Raw genomic sequence first — 10,017 nt, forward strand, 5'->3', positions numbered from 1 at the left:
CTTCGTAAGGGGCTGATTTGGATCCACTAGTTTCATGCTATGGTTAGGTTTACCTTAATACTTATTTTGTAGTTGTGGATGCTTGCAATAGGGGTTAATCATAAGTGGGATGCTTGTCCAAGAAAGGGCATTACCCAAGCACCGGTCCACCCACATATCAAATTATCAAAGTAACGAACGTGAAACATATGAGCGTGATGAAAACTAGCTTGACGATAATTCCCATGTGTCCTTGGGGGCACTTTTCTCATTATAAGAACTTGTCCAGGCTTGTCCTTTGCTAAAAAAGGATTGGGCCACCTTGCTGCACCATATTTACTTTCATTGCTTGTTACCCGTTACAAATTATCTTATCACAAAACTATCTGTTACCTACAATTTCAGTTCTTGCAGAGAATACCTTACTGAAAACCGCTTGTCATTTCCTTCTGCTCCTCGCTGGGTTCGACACTCTTACTTATCGAAAGGACCATGATAGATCCCCTATACTTGTGGGTCATTAAGACTCTTTTCTGGCGCCGCTGTCGGGGACCGAAGCGCCTTTGGTGAGTGGAACTTGGTAAGGGAACATTTATATAGTGTGCTGAAATTTTCTGTCACTTGTTACTATGGAAACTAATCCTTTGAGGGGCTTGTTCGGGGCATATTCGTCCCGACCAGTAGAGCAAAGATTTGCTCCTCAACCTACTGAACCTAGTGAAAATGTTTACTTCGAGATTCCTTCGGGTATGATAGAGAAACTGCTAGCTAATCCCTTTGCAGGAGATGGAACATTGCATCCCGATTTACACCTTATCTATGTGGATGAAGTTTGTGGATTATTTAAGCTTGCAGGTATACTCGATGTTGTTGTTAAGCAGAAGGTCTTCCCTTTATCTTTGAAGGGAGACGCATTGACATGGTATAGGCTATGTGATGATACGGGATCTTTGAACTATAAACGACTGAAATTGGAATTTCACCAGAAGTTCTATCCTATGCATCTTGTTCATCATGATCGTAATTATATATATAATTTTTGGCCTCGCGAAGGAGAAATAATCTCTCAAGCTTGGGGGAGGCTGAAGTCAATGTTATATTCACGCCCCAATCATGAGCTCTAAAGAGATATGATTATTCAAAAAAATTATGCTCGGCTTTCTCTCAATGATCGCACCATGCTCGATACTTCTTGTGCTAGTTCTTATATGCTGAAGAATATTGAATTCAAGTGGGATTTATTGGAAAGAATTAAATGCAACTTTGAAGATTGGGGTTCCGACGATGGTAAGGAGTCAGGTATGACACCTAAGTTTGATTGTGTTAAACCTTTTATGGATACCGATGCTTTTCGTGGATTTAGCGCTAAATATGGACTTGACTCTGAGATAGTAGCTTCTTTCTGTGAATCTTTTGCTACTCACGTTGATCTCCCTAAGGAGAAGTGGTTTAAATATAATCCTCCCACTGAACTAAAAGTAGTTGCACCTGTTATGGTTGAAGAAAAGACTATCATTTATAATGATCCTATTGTTCCTTCCACTTATATTGAGAAACCACCTTTCCCTGTTAGGATAAAGGATCATGCTAAAGCTTCAACTGTGGTTCGTAAGAGTAATAATAGAACGTATACACCTCCTGAGCAAATTAAATTTGAACCTAGTATCGCTATGGTTAAAGATCTCTTGGCTGATAATATTGATGGTCATGTTATTTATTTCTGTGAACAGGATGCTAACATTGTTAGACCCGATGCTAAGATACATAGACCTATTGTAGGCATGCCTGTTATTTCTGTTAAAATAGGAGATCATTGTTATCATGGCTTATGTGATATGGGTGCTAGTGCTAGTGCAATACCTCATTCCTTATATAAAGAAATCATGCATGACATTGCACCTGCTGAGATAGAAGATATTGTTGTTACAATTAAGCTTGCCAATAGAGATACTATTTCACCAATTGGGATTGTTAGAGATGTCGAAGTCTTGTGTGGGAAGGTTAAATATCCTGCTGATTTTCTTGTTCTTGGTTCCCCACAAGATGACTTTTGTTCCATTATATTTGGTAGACCCTTCTTGAATACTATTAATGCTAGGATTGATTGCAAAAAGGATATTGTTACAATTGGCTTGGGGGATATGAAACATGAATTTAATTTTGCTAAATTTCGTAGACAACCCCATGATAAAGAATTGCCTAGTAAGGATGAAATTATTGGTCTTGCTTCTATTGCCGTGCCTCCTACTGATCCTTTAGAACAATATTTGCTAGACCATGAAAATGATATGTTTATGAATGAAAGAAGGGAAATAGATGAAGTATTCCTTCAACAGGGTCCTATTCTGAAACACAACTTGCTTGTTGAAATCCTAGGGGATCCTCCTCCACCCAAGGGTGATCCCGTGTTTGAGCTCAAACCTTTACCTGATAATCTTAAATATGCTTCTCTTGATGAAAAAAGATATATCATGTTATTATTAGTGCTAACCTTTCAGAGCAGGAAGAGGAAAGATTATTGAAAACTCTGAAGAAGCACCGTGCTTCTGTTGGATATAGTCTTGATGATCTTAAGGGCATTAGTCCCACTCTATGCCAACACAAAATTAAATTGGACGAAGGCTCCAAACCAGTTAGAGATCATCAACGGTGTTTAAATCCTAAGATGAAAGAAGTGGTAAAAAAGGAGATACTAAAGCTTCTTGAGGCAGGAATAATTTACCCCGTTGCTGATAGTGATTGGGTAAGTCATGCCCATTGCGTCCCTAAGAAGGGAGGTATTACTGTTGTTCCTAATGATAAAGATGAATTTATTCCGCAAAGAATTATTACAGGTTATAGGATGGTAATTGATTTCCGTAAATTAAATAAAGCTACTAAGAAAGATCATTACCCTTTACCTTTTATTGATCAAATGCTAGAAAGACTATCCAGACACACACATTTCTGCTTTCTAGATGGTTATTCTGGTTTCTCTCAAATACCTGTGTCAGCGGACGATCAATCAAAAACTAACTTTACTTGCCCTTTTGGTACTTTTGCTTATAGACGTATGCATTTTGGTTTATGTAATGCACCTGCTACCTTTCAAAGATGTATGATGGCTACATTCTATGACTTTTGTGAAAAGATTTGTGAGGTATTCATGGATGACTTCTCTGTTTATGGATCCTCTTTTGATGATTGCTTGAGCAACCTTGATCGAGTTTTGCAGAGATGTGAAGACACTAGTCTCGTCTTGAATTGGGAAAAGTGCCACTTTATGGTTAATGAAGGCATTGTCTTGGGGCATAAAATTTTCGAAAGAGGTATTGAAGTTGGTAAATCTAAAGTTGATGCTATTGAAAAGATATCGTGTCCCAATGACATTAAAGGTATAAGAAGTTTCCTTCGTCATGCCGGTTTTATAGGAGGTTCATTAAGGACTTTTATAAAATCTCTAGGCCTCTGACTAATCTATTGCAAAAATATATTCCTTTTGTTTTCGATGATGATTGTGTAGAAGCATTTGAAGTACTTAAGAAAGCTTTGATCACTGCACCTATTGTTCAGCCACCTGATTGGAATTTACCCTTTGAAATTATGTGCGATGCTAGCGATTATGCCGTAGGTGCTGTTCTAGGACAAAGAGTTGATAAGAAACTAAATGTTATCCAGTATGCTAGTAAAACTCTTGACACTGCCCAGAGAAATTATGCTACTACTGAAAAAGAATTCCTAGCAGTTGTACTTGCATGTGATAAGTTCAGACCTTATATTGTTGATTCTAAAGTAACTATTCACACTGATCATGCTGCTATTAAATATCTTATGGAAAAGAAAGATGCTAAGCCTAGACTTATTAGATGTGTTCTCTTGCTCCAAGAATTTGATTTGCATATTATTGATAGAAAGGCAGCTGAGAACCCCGTTGCAGACAACTTGTCTAGGTTAGAGATTGTGCTTGATGACCCACTACCTATTGATGATAGCTTTCCTGATGAACAATTAGCGGTCATTAATGCTTCTCGTACTGCTCCATGGTATGCTGATTATGCTAATTACATTGTTGCTAAATTTATACCACCTAGTTTCACATACCAGCAAAAGAAAAAGTTCTTTATGATTTAAGACATTACTTCTAGGATGGCCCACACCTTTATAAAGAAGGAGTAGATGGTGTTATTAGACGTTGTGTACCTGAGCATGAACAGGAACAGATCCTACGCAAGTGTCACTCCGAACCATATGGAAGACATCACGCTAGAGATAGAACTGCACATAAGGTATTGCAATCCGGTTTTTATTGGCCTGCTCTCTTCAAAGATGCCCGTAAGTTTGTCTTGTCTTGTGGTGAATGTCAAAGAATTGGTAATATTAGTAGACGCACTAGTAGAAAAAGGACCTAATATGAGACACATTAGTGCCGGTTTGATTTTGAGCCGGCACTAACGTGTCCAACAGTACCAGTTCCAATGGCTAGCCGGCCGTTCTCATTAGTACCGTTTCGTGGCGACCCTTTAGTACCGGTTCGTGCAGCGAACCGGTACTAAAGAGAGTGGTGGTAGGGTGTTGTCAGTCTAGGGCCCCTCCAGCACCTTTAGTACCCGTTCGTGGCACGAACCGGTACTAAAGGTCGACCTACATAAACCCTTCGTCCACCCGAGCCACTCTGTTCTTCCCCTTTCCCCTCACTTCCTCCGTTCTTCCCCTCTCTTCCTCGAGCTCCTCACAATTTTTTCCCAAAACTTGTCAAGATTTGAAGGCCCCCATCCATTCAAATGATCACAAAGGTTAGCAAATTTGTCCTTTCAACTCTCATTGCTAGATTAGCTCTTGCAATGCTTTGTATAGTGATTAATTTGGGAGGAATTATATTTGCTAGTATTTGATTTATATGCAATTTGAGGTCAAAAATAACACTTAGTTTGCATATGTAGGTGTGGTTTACTTAGTGCCTGCTAAATCTCCGTCGTAACCACCGTCGATCGCCCGCACCGTCCCGTCGCCAGCACCACCTTGTGGTGAGGCTCTTCTTCATGAATGTTTTACATTACCAAATTGATGTTTGTGTGATTTGGATATATAGTTACTCGTATAATTATCTTACCCATACGTTGTTTGTTATACATAGTGCCATGGTTTTGATATCCGTCCCCGTCGGCCCTCGTCCTTGTTATGATTCGGATGTGGTATATTCTCATTTAAAACTAGTTGTTGCATTTCGTGTTTATGACAAATTATGCCCATCAAGTTGACATAGATATTTTTATCTAGGAGGTATGTGAACCGGAAATTCCAACTGACCCTATTATCGAGAGGTTAAATTTAGTTGAAAGAGAAAACGAGTATTTGAAAGAAAAATTGAAAAGAATTGAGGGGGAGAAGATGGAATTGGAGTTGCATGTTGCAGATGTCGTCGATGATCACAAGATCAAGATGGAGAAAATGAGGTAGAAGATTAGAAAGATTAGAAAATATGCCATTGATAGTGTGGCTTGGTATCATTATGTTGTTGGATCAATTGTTACCTTAATTGCGATCTTCATCGCATTTGTTGTTTCATTTAAATTCTTTAGCTAGAGAGTTATTTGTATGTTGCATTTAATTAAGTGTTGTATATGAACTTTATGTATGAACTTGTATTAATTTGGTCTATTCGGTGTTGTGTAATGAAGATGAGCCGACAATGGATGTATGATGACAGATGCTCTCCCGAGTTCATTAATGGCGTGCATACTTTTCTACTTGCCGCTGAGGCAAACAAGCGGGCGGATGGTTTTATGCCTTGTCCATGTGTTGGCTGTAAGAATGGTCACAGTTACTCTACGTCAAGAACCATTCACGTCCACCTATTTGAGTCCGGTTTCATGCCCCACTATAATGTTTGGACCAAGAACGGAGAAATAGGGGTTATGATGGAAGACAATGAAGAAGAAGAGGACGACGACGGCTATCCTGGCCATGGGTTCCCTGAATATGATGATACAACAATGGGAGAAGAAGCCGAGCCGGCAATGCAGAAAGAAGCTGAAGAAGAGGCATCAGATGAGCCCGCTGATGATCTAGGTCGGGCCATTGCCGATGCAAAGAGAAACTGCGCAAGTGATCTGGAGAGGACAAAGTTGCAGCGCATGTTAGAGGATCACAAGAAATTGTTGTACCCGAATTGCGAAGCTAACAAAAAAAAGTTGGGCACCACACTTGAATTGCTGCAATGGAAGGCAGAGAATGGTGTATCTGACAAGGGATTTGGAAAGTTGCTGGTAATAATAAAGAATATGCTTCCAAAGGACAATGAATTGCTCGAGAGTACGTATGAAGCAAAGAAGGATGTCTGCCCTCTAGGGTTAGAGGTTCAAAAGATACATGCATGTCCTAATGACTGCATCCTCTACCGTGGTTAGTGCGAGGATTTGAATGCTTGCCCGGTATGCGGTGCATTGCATTATAATATCAGTCGCGATGACCCTGGTGATGTCGAGGGTGAGCGCCCCAGGAAGAAGATTCCTGCCAAGGTGATGTGGTATGCTCCTAAAATACCACGGTTGAAACGTTTGTTCCAAAACAAAGAGCATGTGAAGGCGATGCGGTGGCACGCAGAAGACCGTAAGAAAGACGGAAAGTTGAGAGTACCCGCTGACGGTTCGTAGTGGAGAAAAATCGAGAGAAAGTACTGGGAGGAGTTTGCAGGTGACCCAAGGAACGTATGGTTTGGTCTAAGCGCAGATGGCATTAATCCTTTTCGGGAGCAGAGCAGCAACCATAGCACGTGGCCTGTGAATCTATGTTTGTATAACCTTCCTCCTTGGTTGTGCATGAAGTGGAAGTTCATTATGATGCCAATGCTCATCCAAGGCCCTAAGCAACCCGGCAACGACATTGATGTGTACCTAAGGCCATTAGTTGAAGAACTCTTACAACTGTGGAATGGAATAGGTGTACGTGCGTGGGATGAGCACATGGGGGAAGAATTTTACCTAAAGGCGTTGCTGTTCGTGACCATCAATGATTGGCCTGCTCTCAGTAACCTTTCAGGATAGACAAACAAGGGATACCGCGGATGCGCGCACTGTTTGGATGATACCGACAGTATATATTTGAATAGTTGTAAGAAGAATGTGTACCTGGGACATCGTCGATTTCTTCCGAGCAGGCATCCCGTAAGAAAGAAAGGCTAGCATTTCCAAGGTGAGGCAGATCACCGGACGAAGCCTCGCCACCGTACTGGTGCTGATGTACATGATATGTCAAGGATTTGAAGGTAATCTTTGGAAAGGGTCCTGGCGGACAACCTGTTCCGAAGGACGCTGACGGACGCGCACCCATGTGGAAGAAGAAATCTATATTTTGGGACCTGCCATATTGGAAAGACCTAGAGGTCCGCTCCGCAATCGACATGATGCACGTGACGAAGAATCTTTGCATGACCCTGCTTGGATTTTTGGGCGTGTATGAGAAGACAAAAGATACACCAGAGGCATGGGAGGACCAGCAACGTATGCACGGAAAAGACGACATACATCAGGGTCAGGCCAGCTACGCTCTTACAAAAGAAGAGAAGGAAATCTTCTTCGAATGCCTGCTCAACCTGAATGTACCGTCTGGCTTCTCGTCGAATATAAAGGGAATAATAAATATGACAGAGAAAAAGTTCCAGAACCTAAAGTCTCATGACTGCCACGTGATTATGACGCAACTCCTTCCGGTTGCATTGAGGGGGCTTCTACCGGAAAATGTTCGATTGGCCATTGTGAAGCTATGTGCATTCCTCAAGGTAATCGATCCAGAAATCATACCAAGGTTACAGAATGATTTGGTGCAATGTCTTGTCAGTTTTGAGTTGGTGTTCCCACCATCCTTCTTCAACATCATGACGCAAGTCCTAGTTCACCTTTGCAAAGAGATTAACGTTTTGGGTCCTGTATTTCTACACAATATGTTCCCCTTTGAAAGGTTCATGGGAGTCTTGAAGAAATAAGTTCATAACCGTGCTAGGCCAGAAGGAAGCATCTCGAAGGGCCATGAAAATGAGGAGGTCATTGAGTTTTGTATTGACTTTATTCCTAACCTTAAGCCGATTGGTGTTCCTGAATCGCGGCATAAGGGCAAACTGGAAGGAAAAGGCACGCTAGGAGGGCATCAAATAATATGTATGGACGGGCATTCTCTCATTGAAGCACACTACACAGTTCTACAGAATTCCGCCTTGGTGGCTCCGTATATGGAGGAACACAAGAATTTTCTACAGTCCAAACACCCGGAGAAGTCTGACGACTGGATTACACGCGAACAAACGAGGACTTTCGCCGGTTGGTTGGAGAAACGTGCCCTGAATGATGGCGATATTCAAAATGACAAGTACTCGCTGTCCCAGTTACCATCTGCGAATATAATGACTTTCAAAGGGTACCAGATAAATGGGAATACATTTTACACGATCGCCCAAGATAAGAAGAGAACAAACCAAAACAGTGGTGTCCGCTTTGATGCAACAACCAACACGAAAAAGGAAACATATTTTGGTTACATAGAGGACATATGGGAACTTAACTATGGATCAGGTGATTTGAAGGTCCCTTTGTTTCGGTGCAAATGGGTCAATATGACACGAGGCGGGGTAACGGAAGACCCGCAGTACGGAATGACAATAGTGGATCTCAACAATCTTGCGTATGCAGACGAACCATTCGTCCTAGCCAATGATGTGGCGCAGGTTTTTTATGTGAAAGACATGTCTACCAGGCCGAGAAAAAGAAAAGATAAGGAAGCGAATGGATCATACGACGAGCCAAAGCGCCACATAGTTCTTTCAGGAAAAAGAAACATCATGGGAGTGGATGACAAGACAGACATGTCAGAAGATTATGAAAAGTTTGATGAAATTGCTCCATTCACAGTGAATATTGACCCGAGCATCCAGTTAAATGATGAAGATTTTCCATGGCTACGGCGCAAAGGGACACACGAGAAGAAAAAGTTTCACACCCAAAGATCTGGGATGTGATCGGCTTCACTATCATCACTTTCTTCTGTGTTTCACACCCAGGAGGGAATGTCTGTAATAGTTAGGGTAGTTAATTATGTGTTTTGGCATTTGAAACGCGAAGAAATTTTATGTGCAAACAAATTCTTTTCATGCATTTACTGATTTTTTCCAGCTAAATGACCTTGAAATTGAAAAGCATTTGAAATGAACTCAGAAAAGGCTGAAAGTTGGCATGGTATCATAATTTCATACAAATAGCATGTGCAAAAAAGTAGAGAGGGTTATGGCAAAAACTGGATACACTTCGTGTACAAAATGGACAATCTTTTTCGAAGTATCAGGGTTTCCGACGAAAACTGAAATGTTACAAAGGCATTTCATTTTTTAAATAACCTAAGCATTACCAAATTGAATATAATGATAAAACACACTAATATTAAACATAAGAAAAAAATAATCACTGAAAAATCTTTTTTCAAAGTTAAGTTATTCACAAACTAGTGATTCACACAAATTTCAAATAATTCAAAATTTAAACTATTCAAATTTGAAAACTACCGGCACTAACAGATCAAAGTTTGTAAATTTTTGTACCTAAAGCAAAAATATTCACAAAGAAACTGTAAATACAGCAAAAAACAACTCAAAAATAAATAAAACAAAAAAAAGCAAAACAATAAGAAAATAAAAAAGCCCGCCTACTGGGCCAAAGCGGCCTGCATACGACTAGAAACTCAACCTTTTGTTGGGCCAGGATGCAGGCCCACAAAGGCCCAGTAGGCCCACATGGCAGCAATGAATTGGTAGGCCGAGTAGGCCTGCTTAGGAGAGGAGCTCGAAAGAGCTACCGCACTGGGGCTTATAAACCAGTGCGGTAGCCCTTCGACTAGCGAGGTGGGACTAAACTTGGCGCACCGCACTGCGCCAGCGCACCCCTTTAGTACCGGGTGGTGGCTCCAACCGGTACTAAAGACCCCCCCCCCTTTAGTACCGGGTGGAGCCACCACCCGGTACTAAAGGGGGTGCGCTTCCCGCCGCTTGGCCTGGCCAAAACAGACCTTTAATACCGG

Source organism: Triticum aestivum, chromosome 7B (genome assembly GCF_018294505.1).
Source record: "Triticum aestivum cultivar Chinese Spring chromosome 7B, IWGSC CS RefSeq v2.1, whole genome shotgun sequence".
NCBI lineage: Eukaryota > Viridiplantae > Streptophyta > Magnoliopsida > Poales > Poaceae > Triticum > Triticum aestivum.